Here is a 25,763-nt window from a genome sequence, read left to right on the forward strand (position 1 = left end):
CTCTGGATCTGGTCTCTAAGGTTGACCAGAGAAGAAAATGGTCTTTATTAATAAACAGACTCCTGAAATCTAAGCACTTTAGAAAATACATGCAACAAGTTCTAATGTTTTCCACAGGTTGTTCTGTGAAATTAGAAACTCGCCTAAAAATCCCCCATGTGTCTGAAATACCTGGAGACGGAAGACTGAAGGATGGAGCGAGGATGCAGGAGCTGTTGCTGACCAGCACCAAGAGGCTCAGCACCTCCACCTCTGCAACGTGGAAACAGCCGGGAGCCACGGGCCGCCGCTCCCCTGGCCTTGCGCTCCCCCTTCCACACAGCACCCCGCCCCCACCTTCAAGATCAACCAGGGGGCTCTCGTGAGCAGGGCTGGGAGGCTGCGGTCACCCCGGGACTAACCTTCCAGAGGCTCCCACTCTGCACCGCCGTGTCCCAGCCCACCGAGGCATGTACTTCCGTGTTAAACTTTTAACTCTGTTCGGTGTCCTAATTTCCCAGCATTTCCACTGGCTTTGCTACGCACCACCTGCCAAAAGGAGCAGGGAAATAGGACCACAAAACCCCACAGAGCAGGTGCCTCAGACTTGTTCTCTCTGCCTGGCCCTTCCAGGAACCCCTCGAACAAGTAGTTGAGGGAATATTTCCTAATGGGATCTGCTGAGGCTTTTTTGTTTTGTTTTGTTTTGTTTTCCAGAGTATAAAGGGTGATGGCCTCTGACGGGTCAAGTGAAATCATGCTGAGTCGCCCCCCTGTGAATTTACGACACAAATCCCTGCACGACACGGACTCTCCGAGAGAGGAAGCCTTTCCCTCCGCAGAGGTGAGGAAAAGATAAGTGGCAGGAACACGCAGCTTCTGACACCGACTCCTGTCTCATTTTCAATCTTTAGTCTTGACCTTCACCAGAGCTCTTTTTTCAGAGGTTGGACAGAGCTGTGGTATGAGATACAAGTGGACAAGAGTCACACGTGGAGACACTTATGCATAAAACATCCCAAGTGTGTCCTATACCTTATACATATATGTATTAATACACACGCACACGTGTACCTGAAGAACGTTCCACACGCAAGAAGCCGTATCAGTTAAAGGCGCTACAAGGCTGGAAGCTTCACAGTCACTCCCGTTCATCTGTTCGTACTTCCACACCGAGCACGAGGCTTTACCCACAGGCTTCCAATAAATATTCTTGATTGACTGAATGAATGAACACACCCTTGCTGAGGTGAATGATATTTTTTCCTAAACAAGACTTTTTAGTCATCGTACACGTTCAGACTGGCAAAAGCTGTGACGCCTTTCACGCCCAGTTCAGTTGCCATCTGATTTCACTGGTCTGAGCCACAAATCCTTCGGTTATAGATGGATTGCAGAGCGCCACTCTGAAGGCTAAGGGGGACGTACAGGGAAAATCTGGCCCCAGTACAAATCAGACAACCGCTCAGAACCCCCGGGTGACGTTCACCTGCTGCTGGGCTGAAACCTGCAGCAGAGTTTTCAGCATCGTCTGTCGGAAGCAGCCGCCAACAGCTGGACACCCCGCGTCTTTCAGTTCCCAGAACGCTACGAATGCACCTACACATCAGCGCCACATCCTGTAAAATACTCCTAAGATACTCTGCATTCATTAAGAGCCAAAGACATACTGGTATTCTGTCATCCGGACTAGGTGACATGGGGAAACTGTAATCACTGCCTCTATCTCGTGTTCTGTTGTCAAAAATAATTTCAAGGGGCTTCCCTGGTGGCGCAGTGGTTGAGAGCCCGCCTGCCGATGCAGGGGACACAGGTTCGTGCCCCGGTCCGGGAGGATCCCACATGCCGTGGAGCGGCTGGGCCCGTGAGCCATGGCCGCTGCGCCTGCGCGTCCGCAGCCTGTGCTCCGCAACGGGAGAGGCCACAGCAGCGAGAGGCCCGCGTACCGCAAAAATAATAATAATAATAATAACTTCAAGGGGGTCCGCTGATTTGACTGCCTTAAATTAACAGCTACCTTTCCATCAGAAGTGTGAGGGATCAGATGACTTGAGACCAGGAGGTCTCAGGAAATCACTGTAGTTCATGAAGTAACAGACTATTAGTTACTAAGCATGTCGAGGGGATCCTGGTACACAGGCAATCGCGTCGCCAGTTTGATCACCACCGTGAGCACCACGGAGCCTGCCTCTGGCAGCTGACAGCTGAAGGACCTAAGCAGTCTGTATGCAAGAAATACGCCGAAGGTTCCCTGGAAATCAGAGTCCCCACACACCCCAGTGGCAGGCGCAGCGTGGCTTGGGTCCTTGGAGACCTTGGCCTGGGGCCTCGCTCATCTGCAGGGGTGGGTATTCCTCCCTTACTTGCCCCTGCCCCTGGGCAGGTATGCAGTTGAATATCCATCTCTTCAAATAAGCCAGGGGCTCACCTGTCTATTTACCCTTTGACCTCTGTGGAACTGGCAAAAGCAGGGCTACACCTACCAGCCAAATGTTCTCTTTTTTTGTTTGTTTTGTCTTTTTGTTTTTTTTGTTTTTGTTTTTTTGTTTTTTTGCAGTACGGGGGCCTCTCACTGTTGTGGCCTCTCCCGTTGCGGAGCACAGGCTCCGGACGCACAGGCCCAGCGGCCATGGCTCACGGGCCCAGCCGCTCCACGGCATGTGGGATCTTCCCGGACCGGGGCACGAACCCACGTCCCCTGCATCAGCAGGCGGATTATCAACCACTGCGCCACCAGGGAAGCCCCCAAATGTTCTCTTCGTGAACGCAGTAAGATGACCGCAAAGCCAGGAGCACAGCTGGGCTCCACGCTCCCAGATCAGTGACAAAAGCACAGAAGGAAAGCAGCCAGCTAAGGGTGAGGCAGCTTCTCGCTTTTCTTCTTTATTTAACCCACATGATATGTCATGTGATCATAAGATCCAGGGGCACTGGGCTTAAAACGTGTGCGGTGCGGACGCATCTGGATGGAAGTGACACGCTTTTTCAGCATCCCAGCAGACCATTCGCAAAGCCAGCAGTGTCCACAGATCTGCCCCTCCCAGCCCAGCAGACCTCCCTCACCAGCCATTTTTAAAAGGCCACAGAGTTGCACAACTTTACAACTGTTACGGTTCCAAGTGGCACAGGGCTGAGCAGCTTCGGTAGCTGAGGCCTCCATTTAATTGCCTTGTCGACTTTCCAAGGCTCCAGCTGCTGAGGGAACTTCTTTACAAGGGGTGGAAATACATCTGCGTAAACAGGATTCCTTTACTACAGCGTCATTCTACTTTGGATGTAGCTCTTGGGTGTCCTAGGTGCCATCTGAGAGTGCTCGTCGGTCACGTTTCCCCCACGACGCCGATGCCGCCTGGACCTTCCCCTCGGCGAGAGCCCGTCGGGCCCCTGCCGCCCGGGCAGGAAGTGGAGGACCAGGCGGTCAGCGATGCCAATGCGCTTTGTTACCTTCCACGTCCACCGCAGGACACCCCCCTCCCGGCAACGCCTATCACTCCTTTTCCAGACCCTCTCGGCCCTCCGCCGGCGCACGCCTCTCCTTCCGCCACCGCTGCAGGGGCTGCTTCCTGGCAAAGGGAGCGCACCTCCGCCCGGGGCTCCGACCATATGTCACCAAACATTCTAAGAGGCTACATTACCTGACCTCTGGCAGGTAAGATGATTCATCACTTCTCTATGCCCGACTGGCTATTCTCCACACTTGCCTTAATTGGCAGTGACCTGCCTTTTCCCCTTTGACAAGTTCACACTGGAAGGCTCTGAATCTTACCTTGGTTGGTAATTTTTCCTCCTATGTTCTAAGTATCCCTCTTGAGGGAAATTGTTGACTATAATATGCATGCAACCTATCCGTGTGCACGCGTGTTTGTGCCTATGTATGTATATATACAATATTTCACTAAAATAACCACTTGGGGGCTATTAATTTCAATCTTCCATTTCCTCCCTCTACCCCACCTTCCTCCCCCAGATAATAAACTATATAAAGTTACTTCTTCCACAGCGTCTGCTACGGTGGGCTCCGAGTCGAGGTTCAGGTCCTCCGCGGTGGCCTGATGACAAAAGATACACATTAAATGCTGTTAGCATGCCTACATTCTTGTAAGTAGCATCACACAGGTAATGAATGCAAAGGACCAACTAGACACTCAGTATTAGGATAGCAGGACATGGGAATGGCATCAAGGTCCCCTTCCCCCAGAGTTTATTTGAAACCCTACGATGCTTCATGCCAAAGACAGATCCTTTATATAACAGGAGGCAAATAAGGCAGTGAGTGTTTATATCCATGATTACAAATTACTAGATCAGTCAAATGTGTGTGGCTTATACCACAACTGCAAGGAGAAGCAGGTGGTTTACATAAAGCCCTGACCAGCAAGGTGAGGGCGGGGTGTAGATTTACATGACCCTGAAAGACTCGGGCTGTCAGGACAGAAACAGGTTACGGGGGAGCTGTCTGAGTGGAACAAATTCAGAATCTCAGGCCAAAGCTCAGAGAATGAATTAAATCAGAGAGAGTCAAGTCTCCGGCTCATAAAAATGTAAAGCGTTGTGTCTCTGCACGAGGTAAGGCTTGAACAGGAGGGTCTGGGTCTGAGCTCTGCTTACCACTTAATGACTTTAGGCAATATTGCTTACCCCACACCTCACTTTCCCCATATATAATATCAGGACCATAAGAATATCTACCGCCTAGAGACACGGACAGAATTCAGGGAAATAAGACCTCACAGCACTTAGCACTGGCTCTGCTGAGTGAGCAGTGGACACTCAGAGTTGGATGCTGTCATCAACTCTCCTAGTTTCATTTCTAGCCCAGGAGCCGTGAGACAATCGTCCCTGTACAAGCTACACTGTGAACTTCAGGGAGTCCTGTTGGATCTGCACCGTTTAAAAATGCGGCTTCTCCTTTCTCTAATGCGCGATGACATCCCCGAAGGAGAAATCATGCTCACTCCTCGGAAGGAACAAACAAAATGGGCCGCCGGCCCCTGTGGGGTGGTTCCCGCACTGCCTTCCTCAGGACACCTCCGGTGTCCTCACCTCTCCCCAGAGCACGCCCTGGGCGCTGGGGCCGCGCTGAAGGCAGCGACTGAAAAGTCCTGCTTCGGAGACGTGCGTTTAACGCGCTGAAACACCGTTCACACAGCACTGCACGCTTCTTTCTGATGCCAGCTCCTTCCGGGATTTTATGGCGGTCCCAGTTTTTAATTAGCATACGTTTCCTTCTCAACATGCCTCATTCGTGGGTAAAATACGCCTTCCAAAATACCTCAAAACAATTCATAAACCATAAATGCGTTTCCTAGACAATGAAATGAATTTCCCCTGGTCTGTGTGCTGAAGCAGAAATGATTTTTACAAGGATACAGGACACAAGGATACAGTCCACTGACCCTCAAATCCAACCTAGTTCAGTTCCCTCTCACTGCAGATGAGAAAAGAAATTAAAGGGGAAGCAACTCATAGAGGCAGGAAAAACCTAGAATCCAAGAGCGTTGATTGCTACCCCTGGAAAACCAATGATCGGTCATGTTAAATGCGTGTAAAAGCAAATACTGTAAGCACTAACATCACGCAGCAGATTTTCTCATAAAAAGCACGCATGCTTTTTATGCAAGGATTTTATGACATTTAACTTGGAGTTCAGAGGCCAAATGTACTCCATCTAGTTTTGCCCAATTTCCTGATATGTGAGCTATTTTAACATCACACAACATAAAACATGGGCAAAACTGGAAAATAAAATCAGCCTCTGAGCTCCGAAATAGAGAGATTTCATATTTTCCTGAGAACTTGAAATATCTCAGGGTTAATAGTTCAGGTTTAATCTTTCTGTGGAAAGAGCTCTCATTTCTGGGTTCCAAATAAACAGGGATTAAATGCTCTATCTTAACCCACTACATAGGATCTACTATCCTAAAACATTTACCCAGGAAGCCTGAAGAAATTTTCTTTTGCCTCAGGACCATTTAATTTATAGCATTTTTATTATTTGTTTTTGCACATACACGTCAACCTCAAAAACTTATAAATTTGCCCTCTCGATGGGGTGGCAAGGCCGTGCAGTCTCTCTGCCAGCTCTGCTTCAGATTCTTCCGATTTGCAAGGTCTTTCTAGGATCATGATATCATTTTTTAATGACGTGAGTATATTTATTGCTGGTCCACTTTCAATCATTCTGGAAGGGTTTAAAGCGCACGCTGCCCTCAGAGCTTGGGTCAGCGGCCGCGATGTAGAGTCCAGATCCCAGGAGACACTCTCCAAGCCTCCTTCATTCCTCGCCCCCGTCCTTTTCTCTAAGCCCAGGGCCAAATCCTCCCCCTACAGAAGGGCTTCCTTCACAGGGCCTGGCTGCTGAGGGGCTGACAGCTGGGCCTCTACCACCAGCAGCAGTTCAGATAACCAGGAGGGGCTCGAGAAGCAGCAGGAAGTAAGAGTGGGACTTCTGGCTCATCACTAATTCAACTTTTAAAAACCCAATCTTTCTCAAAAGAAAAAAATAAACGTGATTTGGCAACCTTTGTAAGCGGAGGCTCTTTCTCAGGCACTGCCGCCGCCACCAAGAATAACATCGTGTGCAGAGGCATCAATAGCCCCGCAGAGCCGTGCTGTCATCTCCTTCCACTGAGGTGCTTCTCACCAGCAAAGCGTCCGTGTTGCTCCATCTGAACACTAGGCTTAACGTCTGTGCTACACCAGACAATCTCCATCTAAACACCAGGCTTAGTACCTGTGCTACGCCGACAGTCCCCTGTGACCCAAGTATACGCTCCAAGCATGAATAAGTTAGTCGGACTTCCGAAAGAGTATTAAATATAAAATATTAACTAACTTCTCTTCTAAAACAGAATCCTCCTCTTTAAAATTCTGTGACTGTCTCAGTATACAGTACGTATATATAAAAATAAGTAACATTTAGAATAGTAAGAATTGAACTTATAATGCCGCATACAGGAGATAAGGCAAAAGTTAAAGGTTGGATTTTGCAAAGAGGTAGTCAGTTATTAAAATCTGCCATTTATAAATGCGATTTGAGTTGCTATAAACACAGCACAGGCATACCAATTTAATAGGTTTAATAACTTCGGGGAACTTTCTCTTCTAGGAAAAATATACGTTGATTGTTTCTGATTCAAATTAAACAAATCAAAATCCATGCAAGGAGAGCTCCATGTCCCTGGGGGAGAATATAGTTAAGCGGTGTCAGACGTGCTCCCCACAGGCCAGCCAGCCCTGACACATTCATTTCATTATCTTTTCATCTTCAATCGCTCCCCTTTATTCAAACATACACCCTATTAAGGCTGCATAATCTTTATGCCTTGTTTCTTAAACAAGAATTCATCACTGGTTCTCCCTTCTGGTTTTATCCTGCACTGCAGCAGCTGGGGAGGGCTTAGCATTTGAAGCCACTTGTTGAAGGAAATCACACTGATGCAGATTAGTTTGGAAGCACGTGACTCCTTTAAGGCAAACACAGACTCTAAGAACACCCTGAAGTTTGGCCTAAGAGCAACCATTTTTTTTTCTTCAATTCACTCATTTTCATTCATATTGTTACACCACACACGACGCCTTGTGTGGGTGCGTGTACACACAGATATGTACTGTTCATATGTGTGTACACACGTACACATCTATGCTCGTTAAAAATCCCAGACTCGGTCACGTAATAGCCACTCAGTAAACATGAATTCATTACGGTAACAGACCGTCCGCCGGCCGCAGAGCCAGGGTTTTTCAGGATACTGTGGAAAAGGACACTCTTCTCTCGCCCTTACTCACCTCTATTTCCATAGGTTCCACCTCTATCTTTTTCCATAGCTCCAGCAACTGTGCAATCGGCATCTTTGAAAACTTTCCCTCTGATCAAGTACTGAGAGTGAGAAAGATGATAACCAGAGGCCCCAAACAGCACAGAGATGGCCAGACAGGACGTCAGAGCCCGCGGCAGAGGCCGGCGCTGCTGGCAGGAAGGGGGCTGCTGAGGGCGAAGTCAAGCCGGGACGACCGCGGGCGCCGGCGGGGCCCTGGGGTGCTGGTGTGCGAAGGGGGTCGTGCGGCTTCAACACGGCTGCTCGGCTGGCGCGTCCTCCCCCGCCCCACGCCGGCCCTGGGGCTGCGCCAGGGGCTGCGGCTGCGTCCCGCTCGCTCGGGCTGGGCGGGGGAAGCAGGAGACCGAGCTGCAGCTTCAGACTCCGTGCTGCGACTTTGGCGGAGTGAGCGCTCCCCTCGCAGCCTCGGATTGGATTGCCTGCTTCGCCCCCTCCCCCTTACATTGCCACTCCCTCCCCCCTTCCCCCACTATTTTACCTTAATTGGCTCTAAATGATGGGTGAAAGTTGGGTCTGAGGATGCCGCTGCCATAGAAACCTCATAGCAACCGAGGGCTGGGGAAGAGGGGAGGAGAGGAGGGGGCCTGCAGCAGGTTCTGCCCTGATCCCTCCCAGCGCACACGCGCGTGCACTCACGCACACACACCCCTCCCTTTGCCAAGGACTCCTCTGAGCCCCGTGGAGCACTGGGGGCCAAGGCAAGAGGCCAGGTGCCGGGGAGCTGCTTTTCCTGCATCAATATTTCAGAAACTCCCTGCATCGTGGAATTGCCGCTGACGGGGCAGCTGGAGCAGCAGCCTCTCCCCTAGAGGGTCCCCCCGCCCGCCCCCCAAGCGTTAGGACGACACCCTCGGGGAAAAGGAAAGGAGGGCCCAGGAGGGCTGGGAGTGAGCCCAGGGTCCCGGCGCCCTGCTGCCTCTCCCTGAGGCCTTCGGCTTGTCCTGCTCCAGCCAAAGCCGCCCTGGGGCAGAAGTGTGGCCGCAGCACCTCGGCAATGTAGCAGCTGTGCTGTTCTCGGGAGACAGGATGAAAAGAGGGTGGGCTGCTTAAACTCCCAAACGATGGGATCTGTTGAAGTCCGGACAGGGATTGGGCAGGGAGGAACGTTCATCCAAACAACGCACTATCAGCCGTTTGCTAAGTTCCAGGAAAGATGCCGCGTGCACCACGCACAGTTTCTCATTTAATTTTCCATCTGATGTGGATTTTACCGTCCCATTTCACAGGTGAGAAAACCCGGAGGCTCAGAGAGAGACACACACTCCCGCAGTGGCAGAACCGGAAGTGAAGTCCCGGCTGACTCAGCTGAGGATCTATGACCCCAGTTTTCTGCAGGAGGGAAACCAGGAGTGCAATTTTCTAGGGAACATTTCCCTCCTTTATTTCTTTTTTTTTTTTCTTGGTCTCTTTTGTCTATTTTCTCACACCGTTTCTGTCTTAGAACAAAAGACATGTGCACATGGAAATACATTCATCTCCCCACATTTCTGAGGCTAATCTGTTTTTGATTCCCTCTTTTGGGAAATGGTGTTAAAGTCTAATACAATTTAATGCTGCTTCTGGAAGAAGTGTATTCATTTCTATGGAAAATTCCTTTATCTCTGGGAAAAATATCTAAGAAAATGGCTTACTTCTTCCAAAACTTATCAGTAATCTCTGTGTTTTTATTTTTAAATAAAATCCCTAAGAAATCCAATTCACTATCAAAGCAAAAAACAACAAACTCGTTCAAATCCCAGATACTTCATGTTTCAGAGGATAAAATATAGTCCGAATTAACAGTAAAGTTTCCGTTCTTAGTGTTGATTTACAAAAGTCACTTTATCTTTCTATAAAATGGGACCAGTAAGGATCTTAAAAATTAATTCCATTAAAATAAAAATAATACCAATATTGTTTGTTTTCAAAGGTTGCATTCACTGATTGACAGATCAGAGCGAAGGGTTCCAATGTGTTCACCAAAGTAAGGTAATTTGGGGCATAAAGTAAAAGGTCACAGATTAATAACAGATAAACTGAAATGGTTTTGTGTAATAAAGGGAGGGAAATCACTGATGTAAAAAGTAGTGCTGACGAGATGTCAAGACTTTTCCATCTGAAGGACTGAGCACAGGGAGATCTTGAAGGGCAGTGGGGAGAAAAGTAAAATGGGGCTCCTTACTGGGAGTTCATAAAGCCTACACTTTCTGGAATTTTCCACAAGTACTCTGAGATGGGCAGACTGAAGGGAAACACTGGTCCTTTCATCTGGGGGAGGAGCAAGGGGGAAAGGAACGCTGGACGGGACCTCCTGTGATGGACCAGCCGCCTGCATCCCTGGGCTGATGGGCTGGAATCGTACAGATCAGACGAGCTGTCTGCAGACACAAAAGAGCTCATATTAAAGGTATATCTTAGAAGTTGCTGAAAACACAGTGCATCGTTTAGCATGTCATCTCTTTTTAAACTATGCAAATGTGACACTAATAAAGAGACTGAAGTCTGTTCAGCGGTTTCGCAGGTGAAGCAGAGGCTCCTTGGAGGAGTGAAGTGATCAATCAAGGGGGCGGGACTGGATTCTGTACCCAGGAGCCTGGGATCACGTGTCCCTGCCCACTGCACTCTGCAGGGCTGCCTTTCAAACACCAAAGATTGTTACTCAAAAGCAAACAACCACCTCAGTGAAGTCTCCTCCCACGTCTGCCTCCATGGGTGCCACCTGCCCAGACAGGGTACCTAGCGTCCCAGATGGAGAGGAAAGAAGAACAGACTACCTAGGAAACCAAAACATAAAATAAAGTAAAAAAGACAACTTTCAAAAAGATGTATCTGTCCAGTAAAAGATTAGCCCCATTTGTAAAGCTCGAATTAGGAAACGGGAACAATGAGAGGAGGACTATTTCTCAGAAGGGAAATAATGATGACACCCAAATAACTAAAAGGATAAAGGTGCAAATAAAGGGCAAAGAAATTAAGTCCTAAATCCCAAGAAAACTTGAACAACTTTTTCAACAACACCTAAAGAAGCTGATTCCCAAGAACCCCACACAAGCATCAATTTCCAAGAAGAAACAGTAGTTGAAGCATCCTTGCAGAAATGAGTCTTTCACGAAGCAAAGCCTGCAGACTAAAAGCAGTGGGAGTGTCTCAAGGGCCCCTGGTCACAGTCACTGTGAAACGAGATGTACGAATTGACATCAAACTCACAGAAGCCAGCCCCCAACAAAAATCCTCTCTCTCCTGAACTAATGAAAAACTCCCAGCACCTCCTGTACTCACTACGCCTTGAATCTTAAAAGGGGTCTCTTTTCTGAGAAAGACGGGCAGGAGGGAGATGGGGGGGGCGGCGGAGGGAGAGAGCGCATTCGCCCTGTGGATTTCCACAGCCAAAGGACTCTTCCCGGAACAGAAGTAGGAATCAGAAAATCTGATAGCGGCCCCACTTTACCACCAAGACCCAACTTCTCTGCAGTTCACCTTCTCGTCTGCATGATGGGGTCTCTCTCACAAACAACACGGCAGGAAATGTGTGTGTAAATGTGTCTCCTGACCTAAAGGAAGGGACCCCGGCTGATTTCGAGTTACCCAGTACTTGAGATGATAAGGCGGGCTTGACGTCCGCGCTAAATGACCCAACGGTTTACCCAGGGCTGCTCCATTTTGCAGGTTGCTGTGACCAAAGGATTTGGTAAAGTGAAGAGAATTACTCATTTCTAGTGAAGTGATCACCAGCCTTGGTATTTCACTCTCCAGGTTTCACAAATTGCTCCAAAAACCTCAAAACGAAATTAATTTTCATTTTAACAGAAAGGCATGGTATCCATTGTTACAGGCTGAATTGTATTTTCCGCAGCTCCCTCTGCCACAAAATTCACACGCTGAAGTCCTAACCCCACTACCTGAGAGTGTGACCTTATGTGGAAATAAAGTCTGTGTAGCTGTAGTTAGCAAAGATGAGATCACACCGGCGTAGGGTGAACCTTAATCCGTTACGACCGACTTCCTTACAAAAGGGGGAAATGTGGACACAGACCGGCACAGGGGGAGGCCCCGTGAAGACTTCCTTCTGCTGCCACAGCCAGGGAGCTGGCAGAGCCGGAGAGCGGCCTGGGGCAGACCCTCCCAGCGGCCTTCAGAGGGAGCCCGGCTGCCAGCACCTGATCTCAGACTCCCAGCCTCCACACCTGAGAGACAGAAATGTCTATTGTTTAAGCCCCTCGGTTGGTGGTCCTCTGTTATGGCAGCCAAGCTAACACCCCCCCAGGGGACCAGGGGAGGCTATAACAATGAATCAGGAGTCCCACAGTGAGCAGGACCCAAAGGTCCAGTCAGATTGGTTCATGGAGACCCCGGTTCACGCCTTCTTTCTTCAGGGACGAGCCAGGGCACAGGGGACAACATTTCAGCTGGCGACAGTTAAGCTTCCAAGAAGCCTAAGCCTCCAAAGAGGCTTCCAGAAGCCACTTTATACACTAACATCCTGCGGTTTGGTCCAGAAAGACACAAACGCTCACTGGAATCCAAAGCCCCATTTCCAACACTACAGAGTCGTGACGCTGAACCAGAGCCGCGGCTTCTTTCCAGAAGAAATTATGCACGAGGAGGAAAAAACGGCTGAGCACAGAGTAAACAGCATCTCTTTATTATGAAAAGTAAATTATATGCTAGGAGAACATTCTAAAGAAGAAGCCTTGTTTGCAGGCTTCCCAGCTAACGCCTCGTCTCTGCTGGGGAAAGTCAGTGTGACCCCGGCCGCGGGAGCTCTGCTCGCCTCAGCTGGGCCCCAGGTCTTCTGTGCCGTGAAGGCACCTCGCCTCCGGGTAGAAACACAGCCCTGGGCTCCAGCCGCATGAATGTCGTTCATAAGAAAGAACATGCACAGGCAAATACAGAAGACAGTAAAAATGATGAAATAGCTACACTGACCTCTTCAACTCACTCCTTCGCCCACATGTAACGCTTCCCAGAAATTAGCACCATCTTGTAAAAATACTATATATACACTACCAAACGTAAGGTAGATAGCTAGTGGGAAGCAGCCGCATAGCACAGGGATATCAGCTCGGTGCTTTGTGACCGCCTGGAGGGGTGGGAGGGAGGGAGATGCAAGAGGGAAGAGATATGGGAACATATGTATATGTATAGCTGATTCACTTTGTTATAAAGCAGAAACTAACACACCACCGTAAAGCAATTATACCCCAATAAAGATGTTAAAAAAAAAAATACCACCTGGTGATGTGCAGCCTCCCGGTTGGGAGTCTTACTAACTTGCCGGGCTTGTCCTCTTTTCTAGTTCGGTATACTCTGCAGTAATTGTCAATTAAGTAATTTTCAGGGATTTATTTAATTTAGCTTTGAGCCACATATGTTTGTTCCAAAATTTATTTCCACTTTCATAGGCTAATCATACAGCACATCAGCTAACGCCACAGGAACAAAACATCATATGAAAGATGTGGGACCTTTGCCGTTTCCCCTAAGCCAGTCCTCGTCTGAAAGATGCTGGCCTTGCAAATACCAGGCATTTCTGCTGGCATTCACGTGAGAAACCATGGCCTTCAAGAAAGAATGCTGGGCTTCCCTGGTGGCGCAGTGGTTGAGAGTCCGCCTGCCGATGCAGGGGACGCGGGTTCGTGCCCCGGTCTGGGAAGATCCCACATGCCGCGAAGTGCCTGGGCCTGTGAGCCATGGCCGCTGAGCCTGCGCGTCTGGAGCCTGTGCTCCGCAACGGGAGAAGTCACAGCAGTGAGAGGCCCGCGTACCGCAAAAAAATAAATAAATAAAATAAGAATGTTAAAGGAAAATAAATATATGTCTAGATTTTTTAAAAAACCGCTCCCTGTTGAAACAACTCAGGTTCCTTTTGAAAACAAAAATATTAATGTTGATATCTATAAGCTGAATATATAAAATACCTCTTTAAAAAGACAGTGTGAAGTCTGTGGAAACCGTAGACACAGTGTCTGGCCTTGAGGAGAAGTGAAGAGTATCAGTAACCAGCCCAGACCGATGATTCGGACAGCAAAGTGACTCAGTTATGCAAATACATATATCCACTCTTTTTTTTTTTTTTTTTCAGATTCTTTTCCCATATAGGTCATTACAGAGTACTGAGCAGAGTTCCCTCTGCTATACAGCAGGTTCTTCTTAGTTATCTATTTTATATATAGTAGTGTGTATATGTCAATCCCAATCTCCCAATTTATCTTCCCCCCTCCGCTTTTATCCCCTGGTGACCATAAGTTTATTTTCTACATCTGTGACTCTACTTCTGTTATATAAAGAAGTTCATTTGTACCCCCTTTTTTTAGATTCCACATATAAGCAATATCATATATTTGTCTTTCTCTGTCTACTTACTTCACTCAGTATGACCATCTCTAGGTCCATCCACCTCACTACAAATAACTCAATTTCATTCCTCTTTATGGCCGAGTAATATTCCATTGTATATATGTGCCACATCTTCTTTATCCTTTCATCTGTTGATGGACACTTAGGTTGCTTCCATGTCCTGGCTATTGTAAATAGTGCTGCGATGAACATTGGGGTGCATGTATATTTTCAAATTACAGTTTTCTCTGGTTATATGCCCAAGAGTGGGATTGCTGGGTCATATAATAGCTCTATTTCTAGTTTTACTTATGTTTTAATAATAGTTGAGTCTCTTTACTAAGAAAGAAATGACCATCAGTTATCACGTTAAGAATGCAAGAAGGCGAGAAACAATAAAAATAACTAAAGACCATAAATAGTAAAACTTTGAAGACCGTTCTGCCCCAGACTCTATACTAGACCTTGGAAGGAATTGGAACCAGTCATAATTTGTACTGACATAAGAAAATTAAGCATATGCACAAATGGTACTTGGTAAATTCTTAGAACCATGACAGTTACTCTCTTAGAATGTAAACAACCACTAGAAACACAGGAATCTTCCGAATAATCTATGGAATCAAGTATCTACTCCTGGTGAAAGTATTTGAAGTACATGATAATAGTCACGATTACAGAATAATGACTATAGTGGTACAGAATTCTGTTTTATTGGAGAAAATGGAAATGAGATGGGCCATTTGAAACCACAACTGAATTAGGCTCCTTAAGAGAGGAACCCAAGGGCAGGAGCATTTCCAATGTGAGATGCACTTCTCCAACTGCAAGAACACACCCAAATTCTAGGTGCCGGGAGCCCCAGCTCTGGCTCCTCTGCTTGTGTGGACTAGTTTTTCTTCATGCTCTTAACTTTGTCTACATCTGATTTTTTTTTTAAAGATTCACGCTTGCTTATCTTGTTAGGAAAATGTAAGAACAGAGTGAACAAGCTAACCTTGACACAAGGTCTTACAAGAAGAAAGGTTTTCTTTGAAGCATTTAGCTTAAGGGATGACTAGACCAGTAAAAACAATGGCCATGGCTATTTCTGCATCGGCATTTGAGATCTGAAAAGAATTCTGCAGAGCAAAAGCATGGAAAGATACCCTTAGGATAATAAGCTAATAAGACCAAAGGACCACCACCACCAACACACCTAACACCGTACTCACTCTCACCCTGACGGGTCTCAAAGGGCGCATTAAAATTCCTCCGAACCAGAGAGGTGCCCTTTCAGGCTGGGATGTCAGGGGGTCTGTGAGAACATGGTGCAGTGACAGTCCTCCCCTGGTCAAGACTGGAGGTGTCCCGTGTGTGGGCCCAAGAGCCTCCGTCTCACCTGCAGGCTGGTGGGGGTAGTTCTGTCCCTCCTTCAGGAACAGGGCTTATGTTTATTAACGTAAGCCAAGATGCCACTAAATGCTAGAGGACAAGTTATTCTGCGTTCACCAAAGCACCCAGTGCAGTGCTGAATATGTGGCAGCACTTAATAAATGATAACTGATTAGTTGCTAAGGGGATTTTTTTAAGGTGTCAGCAAAATAGTGTGTGTGTTTGTGCACATGTAACCCATGCACTTCCTGGAAAAAATGAAGTTCCAGAATTACCAAGCACTCTCTACCCCTTTTGTCGGGTTCTTCACTCTTGCAAGCAAAACAATGTGGGCTGTGACTCTGCTGTGGGCCCCTCCCTGAGGGCAGGACTCTCACTTAGCAGACAAGCACAGCACTGGGTCTACATTTTGTCTTTGGACAAGTCTTTGCTGGACGAAGGGATATTTGAGGGGCTGGTTGTTAGGAGTGGCAGGGGTAGGACATAAAAACAATGGATGGGACCCAGCAAGCTCTATCTCCCAGGATGCATGCGTTGATCATTGATTTTGCCAAAGTTATAGGGGTAGAAGAGTGATGATTTTTTCCCCCAGTTTTAAATGCAAATTCTTTAAGATGAATACTGAGTGCATTAATGAAAACACTGGGAAAGGAATCTTCATAGCAGGACATTGGTTTTTTTTAATGGAAGTGTCCCTTTAGTATTGCTAGGTATTTCTTGAGAACAGTTCAACCTAACCTTGAATTCTCAAATTAATGTAGGGAATGAAGCAGGATGCATTTCTTGCAAGGATAAGAAGTCTTCGGTTAGGCCAATTCCGGGTCTTCCCCCTGAAGTCCCCAGGAAACCGATCCTTCAAGGTGATGGCAGATAGAGCTCCTGGGTTGAGCTGGGACATCCAGCCAGTGAGGGAGGCCCTCTGGGCCTTAGCAGGAGTTTGCGTCAAGGATCCATGGCTTCAGGGGCCTCCGTTTGCCCACAGCACACCCCTTCCTCTCCCAACCACCCCAAGCTCGCAGCCACACAGGTTCCCCGTGGATGAACACAGATGCCTAGGGAAGCAGCTGGACCTGGAGGGAACAGGGAGAAGGGGCAGTAGGTGACCAGAGAGGACCCCAGTGCTATACAGCCATCGTATAACTAGGGGGAGACCTCCGGAGGTCCCCCAGGGGTCTGGGATTTAATCTCAAAATTCATTCGATTTATAGAAAAGAAATGCAACGGTTTCTGCACAACTGTGTTTACAGGCTGGGTCTTCTAACACGCGTTAGGTTCTCCCTGCGATGGACAGGGGGTCAGCCTTGCCTTGGATGTGATCTCACAGCTGTCAGACTTCTGGGCTTTTGAATGACAAAATCAGGTGTGGAGCTGGGCAAGCTTGAACACCTTTGATAATGAAAGAGGATTACTTTGTGCTGTTCTTTCCAGCTTTTATATTTGATCCCCAGCACGTCGCATCCACAGTGTAGCTAAAATCAAAGTGCTTATTCAAATCCATGTCCCACCTCTCTGGGGACCTGCTGGACCCACCTGGAGCCCGAACCGTGGGACCAGAACATTCACACTTTCTGCCAGCGATTTCATTACGTGTTTTCATATCCTGGATTCCTTTCGCATAAAAATACTGAAGTCTGGGTTATTTAAAACAAGCCAAATAGCCTTCTGATTTGTTTATCTCATCCAGCTTTTTTGTTATCTGGCTTGATTTTCTTTGAAAACAGCCTTTGGTCTCGTGTTCTTCCGCACAGCTGATCACCGCAGCCTTTTTAGGTGGCATTTCTGTCAGCTGAGAAGGCTCAGCTAGACTTTTTTTTTCTTCGGTAAAAATAGATGTTTTCTGATTGGAGCTTATGGAATTTTCTCTGCATTGTCACATGCCGATCCCTCATCCATATAAATCTTTACTGTCTCTGAAGAAATAGTTTCTAAACAACTTTTTGGAAAGCCGGAAGAGAGGGAGAATAGCTTTTCAGGACGTCTAGATCGTGTGTCACTGGTGATCTGGTCGACCAGCCTGGGGGACGGGGGTGTGAGAGGCGATGCCCAGCTGTCAACCATGCCTTCCTCTGAGAAGGGCAGGAGGCTGAGATGTCGGCTTGAGTCTGGCCAGCGTGATACGCAGGCCACGCTCCCTGAGCCTCTCTCTGCATCTGCCTTCTCCCTCCCTGACCGACTCAAAAGTCATCAGACCCTGGGGGGCAGGAAGTGTCCTGAGCAGGGGCCACTCTCATAGGTAAGGGTCCTCACACCTGCTTGAAACCTGGGAGCCTTTCCAGCCCAATCCAGAGTGAGGGAGGGGAGGGGCGCGGGGAGGGCATATGCTCCTCCGCTGCTGAAATGGCGACACCCTTCCCACCTAACTCTCACCCTGGGAAGCAGCACCCTTCCAGCTGTTCTGAGACCACCCTCAAGAAACTGGTCGGCTGTAGCCCCTTCGGGTCAGCCCCTGTCCCTCCTCCCAGTTTTTTTCTTATCTATTAGATCCTCAGTAGTGAATACGGATGGGTGTGCAAAGCTGCTTCTAGCAGGAGCCAAGCCAGCTTTCTCCATCCTCACTGACAAGCTGATGTAGCTAAAATAAGAGAAAATCAATAACACGATGGTCCCAGGCCCTCTATCACTTCAACTTTGCTTACAGCGCTTGTTTATGTGCCCAGGTGCCTTTCCATCTGGCCTGGGTATAGGACCTGAACAAAACAGACAAAATTCCCTGTCCAGGTCACATTTTAGCTGGAGGAGAGCGACGAGAAACCAATAGCTAAGCACTCTGTATCTGACACATGACGACTGGCAGGTGGATGGGGAGCCAGGCAGGGGCTGAAATTCCAGATGGAACAGTCGAGGAGGTCCGCACGGGAAGAGAGTCTGTGCAAAGAATTGGAGATGGCGAGGGAGCGGTCAGGCGCCGTCTGGCGGTGGGGGGACCATCCCAGCAGAGCCAGCAGGTGCAGAGGCCTGAGGGCGCCATGACCTCGGCGTGTGCAAGTGTGAGAAAAATCAGGGAGGCGGTCTGGATGGTGGAGAGGGAGCGAAAGGGGAAGAAGTAGGAAACGTAAGGAAGAAACGCTTACAAGTGACGCACCATCCTGCAGGCATCTTTCAAAACACAGCATACTAAAAATGCTTCCAGCGCCATTACATCCTCAAAATCACTGGAAATATCTATGTAACATCCCATTATTTTGACATACTTGAATTTGTGGAATCGCTCCCCACAGAGGACTGTTTCTGCTCCAGTGAACACCTCTGTGCACAGAGCTTTTGTGCTGTGCTTCAGAAAATCCCCAAATGTGGCCTTGCAAGGTACATGGCTATGAACGTTTTCACGCCTCTTGTTATACGCTACAATAAAATAGCTTTTAATGCGAGGTTCGTCTTACAATAGGTGACACGAGCTTTGCTTCTCTGGGTGATGTTAGAAGTGTCCTGAAAGATTTCTACAGCTCAGACACACTTTCCGTCCTGGCCGACTTCCATGAAAGTAGATACGGGAGCATTAAACGGATTGACTTACTGACATGAATAAATTAAGTCTTATGCCATGTTCCTGACTAGAAAAGCTGAAGAATGTACATGTGTATAGTCTACAAAAACTGATTGTAATTGTATTGTGACTACAGTGAAAAATCCAATTGTGGTTTATTATTTAGCAAAATAGATGAGAGTTTAAACAAAAGAACAGTAACAAGAACAACCCCTGCTGTATCAGACACAACATACACTCTCAAGGCACGTTAATTAAAGCAAAGTGGTAATGGGACAAAAACATACACATAAACCGTGGGTGAGAGCAGTTCAGTTAGCAGCTGCAGAAAATATGCAGGGACTTAAAGTATGACAGAAGAAATCCTGAGTACCAATTACCAAGCGACAGATTATCTGAGACCGTTGTGGGGAAACTGACCATTTGGGAAAAAAAAAAAAGTAGTTTAAATCTCACTTCCCAAATACACAAAATTAGGGATAATTAAAATCATTATTATAAAACATGAAATCATAACAACAAAAAGAAAATATAGGTGAATATTTATGTGACTTGGTTGGGGAATAACTTTTTAAACATAAAAATGGAATAAATCACCAAGGAATAGACTACCAGATTTGTCTACATAAAAGTTAAAGACTAAGGACTTCCCTGGTGGTCCAGTGGTTAAGACTCTGCCTTTCACTGCAGAGGGTGCCGGTTCGATCCCTGGTCGAGGAACTAAGATCCTGCGTGCCGCGCAGTGTGACCAAAAATTTAAAAAAATTTAAAGACTATACTTAAAATCCCAAAGTGGACAGAAAAGGTCTGTCTCGACCACCTTTGCATAATTCATGTAATTACATTTGAAATAGATGGACAAATCCACATCGTTGTTAATATGAACATATTTATGAAATCTTCCCTCTCCTTTTTGGCTTAGAAACAAAAGTTTCTGCCTTTCTCCTATTTGCGGGGACATGAAATTGAAGCATTATCCGTATATTTCATTACATGTCTGTAACACTTCTGATGTTTTCTACTACATTTTAACGAACCATCTGTCCAAAAATTAGTTTCAAAATTAAAAAATCAGTAATTGGGTAAATTATAGACTTCTTTTTGCTTACATTCTTGGTGGTGATCTAACGGTTACCATCTGATCTAAATGTTCCGAGAAACCAGGATGCAACTGTACGTTTAGACACAGGACCCCAGACAGGCCGCTCAAGGTGAGCCGGTGAAATGTACAAGTGTGTCCAGAGTGCTCTTCCCAAGGACAGGGACGTACATCACCGTGTAGCCTTGAGGAAAACTTTCAAGTGGATTCAAAACAAAACAAAACAAAGCAGAAAAGCTAGATTCAGGGCGAGAGCAGAGCGGTGCAGAACAGTCCCCACATAAAATACAGAATCCGGAAGGTGGGGGAAGGTGGCGAGTGAGCCCCTGAGCAGATGACTCAGCAGATGATTCATGACCTGAGCGTGAATAAGGAGAAGGTGTTAAATGCACTGTGGGAAGAACACAGCCTGGGCTCAAAAGACCCCAGAGTCCAAGCCCAGGACCCAAGTCCATGCCCCGGCTTTGTATTTACTCATCTCCTGACCCGGCTGATGGCTTCCCTTCTCTGGGCTTCAATTCCGCCACAGCAACAAGAATGTCGGCCTTACAAACACCAGCGATGGCAGCCGCACCTGCTGGACACACAGCTCACACCAGAGACAGGCTGGGACCTGGGACCTGGGTGCCTTTGCTGCAGGGCTTGCACCTGGACACACGTCTCCTCCAGCAACAAAATACAAAGAAACTATAAGGGACTAAAAATAACTGTGCATGTGCAGCTGGGGAAAATTATGGACAAAAAGATACAAAAACACCAAAAACCCAACTGCCACTTCTGAAGAGCCAGGAGCAAAAACAGGGTGTTGGGAGCAGAAGCAGGGCACTGCGCATGCCCCCTGCACACACCACCACCTAAGGTGTGGGCAGACCACCTAATGACCCCCCCCCACCCCAAATAAGGAACCAGCTTGACCCTCCCCACACCTTGGAGCAAGCGAGCAAGCGAAGCTGTTACTTGTCCTCACTCTGCCCTGCTGCAGCAGGGGCCCCAATAGAGCCTCACGTGGATTTCCTGTCTGGCTTCTTATCAATTTCTCTTATCAGCTAAAGAGGCCAAGAATCCTGGTCCATAACACACCCAGGATGATCAGTGAGCTTCCCGGCTCCAAGACAGGCAGGAGCATCTCCCACTTACGTTACAGAGTGGTGCAAACCCAGAACCCAGGAAGGAAGGGCTGCCCCCTGAAAGCTGTCCATGGGTCAGATGGTGAGGGAGCTAAGTGCTCAGTGAAGCGTCTGGAATAAGTGGAGACAGTGAGTCCTGCTGGGTTGGGAGAGCGGTGCTCTCGGTGGCTGGTCTTCCCTCCGCCATGTGCCGGCCACCACCTCCTGAATGGGAGCCCCAGCTGGGCATGCAGGACGGGAACCTCTCACCTCTATTAACTTCACCAGGTTGTTAGGGGATCAAGTATGTTAATGCCTGTGGAAGTGTGGAGGGCTTTTGTCTATCACGATCAACTATACAGATATTAATGTGTTCTATCACTGTTGGTGACTGATTATTCATACTTCAAGTCTTCCTTCAGAATTTGCTTCTCCTTGAGGCTTTCTTTTCTTCTCCTTGAGGCTTTCCTGTATTCTTCCAAGGCCACTGTGAACCACTGTGCACAACTCATGGCGGGAGGGGAGCTGTAATGTCAATGGTGCCACTAGCATTGTCCTGTGCCTACACAGCTGTATGCAGTGACCCTGTTCCCAGGCTGCTTTGCACAATCCTTCTCTTAAATCCGCACTGGATTTCGTTAGGACCTTTATAACAATTACCTAAGTGTGTTGCACTTACTTTCACACCCTGATGCTTTATGCCCACCTGTTCAGTCTTCTGACCTGGAATCAAATGATTTGAGACCTTAATTCTACAGCTTTATCTCTAACACCTACAGAATGCCTTGGAATTTGCTCAATGAATTAATAAAGTGAATTATTATTATAACTTTAACACTGCTTCCATCACAGAATGATCAAACCTCATTCCAGCTGGAGCTGTGTGTCAAGTGGTCCAAGGACCAGCACAGGTCAGAAAATAGACCAGATGGTAGGGGAGGAAGTTAGCATGGGTTTATCAGGGGAGTTTACAGGTTGGACTGACACTGGGTCCAGGCGAAAAAGAACCACAGCACGAGGGTATTTTTCACATTGGTTGACAGTATTGATAGGGATAGTGTTTAAGGATTAAGTAAAACGCTCTTTTTTTTTCAGAAAAGATAAACTTTGTTTTCATCACTCAACAAACCAACCTCCTGAAAGTAACAATCACTGACTGTATACAAAATACTAAAACAACTACCCGAAGGCTCTGAGAATAAACTAAAGCAGGTTTTGGGAGGGAAACAAAATTTGGAATTAAGAAATAACACATGGTGAGTTTCTTGTCTGATGATTTTTTGGGCATCGTCACAGTACGGTTCAGCTAAAACTGATCAAAACCCACAGGAATTTCTGTTTTCAGCCAGGATGAAGTAACAGGGTCTGGATCTGCCCTCCGAGCTGAAACGAAAAGATACGAGGCAAATATATTTTTCAAAATATGTGAAACAATGGATGTGGATCATATTCTGCTCCTTTGCTTGGCTGAGCATTTTGACTGGACACTGGACATATTCAATTTCAGCTCAGGACACAGATCCCACGGACCACTTGCTTGAAAGAAGAGAAACAGATAAGGTGAAGCCTAGGACTGCCCCACATTACTGCCTGAGAAGAGTGTCCAGGCGACAGAGCAGGAAATAAGAGTCTAAACAGAGTCTGGTGGTCCCCCTGAATTAAGGAAACAGATTTGGGAAGATAACAGCACCTAGAATTTCTGGTTTTAAAACCAATGAAGGGGGGACTTCCCTGGTGGGGCAGAGGTTAAGAATCCGCCTGCCAATGCAGGGGACACGGGCTCGAACCCTGGTCTGGGAAGATCCGACATGCCACGGAGAAGCTAAGCCGGTGCGCCACAACTACTGAGCCTGCGCTCTAGAGCCCGCGAGACACAACTACTGAGCCTGCTCGCCTAGAGCCCATGCTCTGCAACAAGAGAAGCCACCGCAATGAGAAGCCCGCGCACCACAACGAAGGGTGGCCCCCGCTCACCGCACTAAAGAAAGCCCACGCGCGCAACAACAAAGACCCAACATGGCCAAAAAAAAAAAAAACCAATGAAGGGAATCCCCTGGTGGTCCAGTGGTTAGGACTCCATGCTTTCACTGCAAGGTGAATGGGTTCGATCCCTGGTCGGGGAGCTAAGATCCCACAAGCCACATGGCACAGCCAAAAATAATAAACAAAATAAAATAAAACCAATGAATGTGGGGGACATATATATACTCAGCCTTTAAAAAGAATGAGATGATGCCACTTGCAGCAGCATGGATGGACCTAGAGATTCTCATACTGAGTGAAGGAAGCCAGAGAGCAACATCACACGATGTCACTTATATGTAGAATCTGAAAAAATGATACAAAAGAACTTATTTACAAAACAGAAATAGACCCACAGGCATAGAAAACACACTTATGGTTACCAAAGGGGAAGGGGGGGAGTGATAAATTAGGAGTTTGGGATTAACATATACACACTGCTGTGTATAAAATAGACACCCAACAAGGACCTATTATATAGCACAGGGAACTATACTCAATATTTTGTAATAACCTATAAGGGAAAAGAACCTGAAAAAGAATATATATATGTATGTATGTATGTGTGTATATATATATATATAGATAGATAGATAGATAAATAGATATATCTCACAGAAAAGGATATTATTAATAAAATGCTCTATATATAGAAAATCCTAAAGAATCTATGAAATAATTACTATAACTAATAAGTGAATATAAAATAGTGCTAGGAGATGGAAACAACCTAAGTGCCCATCATCGGATGAATGGATAAAGAAGATGTGGCACATATATACAATGGAATATTACTCAGCCATAAAAAGAAACGAAATTGAGCTATTTGTAATGAGGTGGATAGACCTAGAGTCTGTCATACAGAGTGAAGTAAGTCAGAAAGAGAAACACAAATACCGTATGCTAACACATATATATGGAATTTAAGAAAAAAAAAAGTCATGAAGAACCTAGGGGTAAGGAAGGAATAAAGACGCAGACCTACTAGAGAACGGACTTGAGGATATGGGGAGGGGGAAGGGTGAGCTGTGACAGGGCGAGAGAGAGTCATGGACATATATACACTAACAAACGTAAGGTAGATAGCTAGTGGGAAGCAGCCGCATGGCACAGGGATATGGGCTCGGTGCTTTGTGACTGCCTGGAGGGGTGGGATAGGGATGGTGGGAGGGAGGGAGATGCAAGAGGGAAGAGATATGGGAACATATGTATATGTATAACTGATTCACTTTGTTATAAAGCAGAAACTAACACACCATTGTAAAGCAATTATACCCCAATAAAGATGTTAAAAAAAATTATTATCCAAAATAAAAAAAAAATAGTGCTAGGTAATCAGGTTAAAAAACAAAATTCATATTTTAATGTATTAATATCAAATAAATGGAAAATTAAATTTAAAACAAGTACATTTAAAATACCATCAAAAAATAAAATATTTAAGAATAAATTCAACAAAAGATGCACAAGATCTCTACACTGAAAACTACAGAATATTTTTAAGAGCTATTAAAGAAATTCTAAGGAATGGAGAGATACATCATAGTCATTGATTGGAACACTCAGTACTGTTAAGATGTCAACTCTTCTCAAACTGATCTATACATTCAACCCAATGACACAATCAAAATCTCAGCAGATTTTTAAAATAAAAATTGGCAAGCGGATTCTAAAGTTTACATGGAAATTCAAAGAACCTAGAATATCTAAAGAAATCCCTTAAGAGGAAAACCAAGTTGGAGAACTTGAACTACCTGACTTCAGGATTTGTCAAAAGCTACAGGAATGAAGCCAGTAGGATACAGTATGATGCAGCAGAAGTACTGACAAACAGATGGAGTATAATGGAGACCCTAATAACAGACCCCCATTCATGTAGTCACGTGATTTTCAATAAAAACGCCAAAACAATAATGAGGAAAGGAATGACTGTATAAACATGTGGTAAGAAAAGGAATCTTGACTCCTCACACTCTACACAAAAAGGGATTTGCATTTGATCACAGTTGAAGCCACAAAACTTTCAGAAGAAAATGTAAGAAGAAACCTTTGTGACTTAAGAATAGTCAAATATTTCTTAGATAGATCACAGAGGGAAGTACCATGAGAGAAAAAATTAGATTTTATTCAAATAAAAACTTCTCATCAAAACATATCGTCAAGGAGGGACTTCCCTGGCGGTCCAGTGGTTAAGATCCTGCGCTTCCAATGCAGGGGGCGCGGAATCAATCCCTGGTCAGGGAATTAAGATCCCACGTGCTGTATGGCACTGTCAAAAAAACAAAAACAGAAAACAAAACAAAAACTATATCATCAAGGAAATAATTAGGCGAGCTACAACTTCAAAAAATTACAAAACCTATATATCTGACTAAGAACTGGTGTGCACAACATGTAAAGAACTTCTACACCACAATAATAAAAACACAAACAATCCCCTGAAATGGACATGAGATTTGATTGACACTTCTCAAAAGAAGATACAGACATAGCCAATATGCACATGAAAAATAGCTTAACATGATTTGTCACCAGAGGAACGCAAA

General features: G+C 46.3%; 1 protein-coding gene across 2 annotated transcripts in view; it reads right to left on the reverse strand.

Moving 5' to 3' along the window:
* RPS6KA2 (ribosomal protein S6 kinase A2) overlaps window positions 1-25,763 on the reverse strand; it is a 386,569-nt gene that overhangs the window by 347,924 nt on the left and 12,882 nt on the right. The window contains exon 1 of one of the 2 annotated variants that reach the window (XM_079938705.1): window positions 3,969-4,014. The exons of the other annotated variant lie outside the window; for it this stretch is intronic. The gene's annotated coding sequence lies outside the window, so the exon portion shown is untranslated. Of the gene's footprint in view, window positions 1-3,968; window positions 4,015-25,763 lie in introns of those variants that run through there. 2 annotated transcript variants of the gene reach the window in all.

This window comes from Stenella coeruleoalba (assembly GCF_951394435.1).
Source record: "Stenella coeruleoalba genome assembly, chromosome: 12".
Taxonomy (NCBI): Eukaryota; Metazoa; Chordata; class Mammalia; order Artiodactyla; family Delphinidae; genus Stenella; species Stenella coeruleoalba.